Here is a 4,944-nt window from a genome sequence, read left to right as displayed (position 1 = left end):
ATGTCCAGTTTAATGTATTCCTTCGCGTACTGGGTGCAATGTTTCATCGTTGTTTTCGTTGATTTAGCAACAGTTGTAGAAGACGGAAACAGTAGCCCATGATCTGAATTTCAATAGATTGCGTCACGTATCAGGATCACGAACTCGACTTGGTCCAAAGCAGACCGAAAGGTTCACGAACTCGACTTGGTCCGAAGCAGATCGAAAGGCAGACTTTATAAGGAGCACACTTGCGCTGCACTATCACCACGATCTCCCTTCCATTGCGTTCTCAGAAGCTACCTGCATTTCTAACATCCCTCTCCAGCAGCAGCTACACTCCCCACATTTTCGTCTGCATCGCCTGCTGTACCACAGCTATGGCCGCTGAATTCACGTCCACAATCACCACTCTCGCTAGGGCCGCACTGCCCCTCCTCTTCTTGCTCGCTCTTGCTTCTCCCTCCCTCCATGTTGCAGCCACGGACGCCGATCCTTTGCAAGATTTCTGCGTCGCTCTACCCAACCAAGGCATCACCATAAACGGCCTTCTTTGCAAGAACGCCAATCAGGTCTCTGCATACGACTTCACTTCTCCCTTGCTGCGTCAGGCAGGTGATGTCAACAACCCGTTGGGCTCCAATGTCACGCTCGCCGACGCCCAAACGTTTCCTGGCCTCAACACTCAGGGTTTGTCCGTCGCTCGCCTCGACTTCGCACCAGGCGGCCTGGTTCCACCTCATGTCCATCCTCGCGCCACCGAAGTTCTCTTCCTGGCTCAGGGAAAATTGGTAGTGGGCTTTGTGGATACCAATAACACTCTCTTCCAGCAGACGCTTTACGCTGGGGACCTCTTTGTCTTCCCCCGGGGGCTGGTTCACTTCCAGCTCAACGCGGATGCGCATAAATCTGCCCTTGCCATATCCGGCTTGAACAGTCAAAATCCGGGGGTATCGCTGTTGGCCACTGCCCTCTTCGCCGCCAAACCTCCTCTTCCTGAGCAAGTGCTGGAGACTACCTTCGGCATCGATAAGCAGGAGGTCTACAGTCTCACAGATAGCGTTGGAAAAACTGCCTGATCGAATTCGTCAATACACTCCTGCTCAAATTGAAATGATCAAGTTGGCTGGGGGCTTGCCATAGTGCCCTGCCAACTAGTCAAATACTCCATCCAAACTAAATAATGCTCTGTGCACTTGTTTGTGCATCAAGCTTAGATTCAATGCTAATGATTCTGTAGTAAATTTAGGAGTCATGTAACTTTATATGCTTAAATGTTCGCTCAACTAGGCGTAGTTCACTATTGCTAACCGTCCAACAAATGTTTACACTCTACACTATCTCACTTTTGCTTATTGACGTGACGTTGAGAGTGACATCATTAACTTGAATTGTCTTCTCAAAGATTATGATCTACGCTATCTTGGCTTCTCGGATTGGCTTACGCTTTAGTGGAAAACCATCATATTTAAAAGAAACATTTTGCAAGAGCTTCACATCTATGGGATTTTGGAGTTTCTTTCTTCAAAACACAACATTCATATGTCCTCTAGGGTATACCACTGTTCAAGGAGAAGTTTTATGTTTCTATATAGAGAAACCTTCAACTTTCCTTTCTAAAACTTTTTCATATAGCTTTTCAGGTTTTAAGATGAAAATATAAGTAAAATTACAAATTTTAAAAATTGCAAAAAAATCTCTTATGTAAATTTAAAAACTTATAAGTTCCATTTTGCATAGTGTGCCAGTATTTTACAAACACTTCATGGGCACCCAAAGTGGGTTCACATGGCACTCTCATTAGTGAGAACTAGAAGCGTGGCCTAAATATATTCCCATGGTGATTGCAAACATTAATGCCTAGGACTAGAAATGTCCTTGGAATGTTCAAGGACACCCCCCTTCACTACGTCACAAATTCATGTTTCTTACCCTTGCTATGCGATTGATGTCGCTATTGCACTTATTTTTAAAAGCCTTTCTTTTCATCTTGGCATGCCAGTTCCCTATATTATAAGACCCAATATTGGAGTTAGCACCACTTCTCTTTTTTGCTCCATTGGCCTAGCAAAATATTTACGTCTATGTCCACTAAGCATGGCTACCGGTATGTGTAAATCCACGGTGTGCCTTGCCTTTATGACTTGCAATTGACTATAAGGCCACCACTTCTCTTTTAACCTATAGATCATACTTTGAGAGAAGTAGTATTGCAAAGTGATGGTCATGGCATCATAGCTTATCTTCTAAGACTTGACGCAATTGCCCTTTGAGAGTTTGAAAGCGATCTGTTTCAATGTTTGGCGTCCTAATGGATGGAGGGGTTAGTATAAAGCAACCCTTCTACGTTTGTCATTTGTGTGTGGAGCCTTGATCATTGCCTACCTCTCCGTCATTTTCACATGGAGCTCTCCTCTATTGCCTACCTCTCCCTCACGTACGTTTCTTTTGTTTTATGATGGTTGCATGCTATTATATGAGCATCATATTGAAGCATGGTATTCCTAGTGTCCCATCCATTGGGCTCCTCCATTACCCTCCATTGCAGCTGTAGAGCTTCGATGCCTTATGCTACACCATTACCCTCCTTTACAGCTATAGAGCATTAGTGCCTTAAGCTCTACAATTTTGCAAATTAGGTAATCAACGTTCAATCGAGGTTGTAGGTGATACAATGATAGAATCTGCTACACCATTACCCTCCATTACAGCTATAGAGCATTAGTGCCTTAAGCTCTACAATTTTGCAAATTAGGTAATCAACGTTCAATCGAGGTTGTAGGTGATACAATGATAGAATCTGCCTTTTTTATAAATGTATCACTCAACACAAATGATCCCACTAAGACCTATGTCATTTCATCTCCTAAATCACATTCTGATGTTGCTACTCCCCCAGCAAATGAAGGTGTAGCTCTGAGGCTATGGAAAGAGTCTAAGTCTCTCTTTTCAAATTTAGAACACAAATTTCAGTAAGAAATTAATTGAAATAGAACTCAAAAACTTTACTTTTGCACTTCTTCTTTTTAACAATCCTATTCATGTTTAAAAAAAATCATGAGTTATAAATTTAAATCCATGAAAAATCACTTTCGAAATAACGACTTATTAATATAATTTAATCCAAAAGAATGCACTTAAAATTTGATGTAGAAAACTATAACATTCTTGAAGTCCCAAAAAAATAGACAAGAGGCATAGAAGACTCTTTAAATGTGCTCCAAAAATAGTAATAGCTATACTTGCAATTTTACAATGTCATATGTTTACAAGAAATATTGCTCTCCATGAGTCTTTGTACAAAGGAGTCTGACACGCAGCCTTTTCAATAACTCAATTCTTCCTTTACAAATGTGTTAAGTACAAATAGGTAACTAGTTTGTTTGGAAATCCGATTCATTATCACTTGTAGCTTGGATGCTTGAATGGTATTGTCATGGGCATTCTTCATTTGCGCTATCTCCTTCTACTTCCTCCTTAGCGAGCATCTTCAAAAACTCTGTAATGTGCAAAATAATGGCTAGCGGTATTCAAATTTTTTCTTCTATATCATATCCCATGTGCTTCCTTGATTTCTTTGTCCTTGATTTCCAAGATACTATGACTGTCTTTGTGGAAAGCTCTGAAACTACTTCATGGTTTGGAACCCATTCCTTTTTCAAACACCCAATATATAGTGTATTATTATCGTGGCTCTCCTTCCTACCCCTTGGCTCATACCATAGTGCTGTAAATGTTGCAACTTTTCCTTGTCATCCATGTTAATGTCCACCACTTTTGCAACCTAGAACTTAACATTCTCATGCTCATCGTCCGATGGTTGGACTGCAACAAAGTAGTGGATGTCTATGTCTACTTTTGGCATAAACTCTCTCTTCCTCAGACCATAATATGGACGTGGGAGTAGCAAATCAAACTCATTCTCAAAGACATCAAATTATGGGTGCAAGTTGTTACCAACATTCGGCCAAAATAAAGACCGTTTTTCCTTGGCATCATCCATTAGAGGAGATTTGGGGTCTCAAACGGGCCTCCAATTAGTGTTTATTAATGTCAAGGGATTAGAGAGGGATTTGAGGCATACCAATGCGAGTGCTTCTTTGTGTGGGGCAATGGTACATTGAGGTGTACAAAAGGACATGCTGAGCATTTATGGGTGGGGAGACCTCTCACCCATGGTTTAGACCCTTGATCTTAACTCCCAGCCATTGATCTCATCTACAATCCAAGGGATACATTCAAACTTGTGGTATAACCGTCCAAGCCATTAGATCAAGGTGTAGATCCAATGGATACCATCAAAGGATAGAAGGATCAAATCTAAACCCTTGAAAATGGCAAGGATCTAATGGATGAGATCAAAAGAGAAGGGGGTTCATTTTAAGCCATCCATCCAAAAAAATATCTAAGGGTGGAGATGCAAGGAAAGAGCATTGGAATCCAGGCCATTGATCTCAAGGAGATCCAAGGGTGGAGATGCAAGAAAAATCTGCTCAAATCTAGGCCATCCATTATGCGCCTAGATCTCAACCGTTGATTTAAAGTACTTCAGCTACACCCTCCAAAATGCGCTAGCTAGATCTAGGGCCTTGATTGGATTTTTTGATCTCCACCATGGACCAAAACAAATGGCAACCTCTCCCTCTTTATTACACCTCTATTTTGTCACCCTTTGCCAGTTTGGAGCCCAGCAAAGGTCCCTCCTACCAATTTGAGCATCCTAGGCCTTTGATTCATCCACCATTCACCTCCATCCAAGGGTTAAGGTTGATCAATTTCAAAATAAAGGTACGCATGCTAGTTTAGTAAATGCTAGGGGACCCTTGACCCATGGGTTACCATAGTGGGTTCACTTGGTCTTAGCTTAATCCATTCCTTATGAGGCCCTTTTGAGACCTCAATTCTCCCCTATTGTGCTTGCATTTTCTCAAGGTCTTTTATCAATTGATAGGTCTTCTTAATTAG

The 4,944-nt window shown here is 41.7% G+C and overlaps 1 pseudogene; it reads left to right on the top strand.

The window, feature by feature from the left end:
- Nucleotides 1-263: 263 nt before the first annotated feature.
- Nucleotides 264-1,075, top strand: LOC147887340 (germin-like protein 1-1 pseudogene; annotated as a pseudogene).
- The last annotated feature ends 3,869 nt before the right edge of the window (nucleotides 1,076-4,944 follow it).

Source organism: Dipteris shenzhenensis, chromosome 23, assembly GCF_047967505.1.
Source record: "Dipteris shenzhenensis isolate YYH24624 ecotype China chromosome 23, Dip_SZ_1.0, whole genome shotgun sequence".
NCBI lineage: Eukaryota > Viridiplantae > Streptophyta > Polypodiopsida > Gleicheniales > Dipteridaceae > Dipteris > Dipteris shenzhenensis.
The sequence above is the reverse complement of the archived record's forward strand: the minus strand, read 5'-3'. Positions and strand labels throughout refer to the sequence as shown.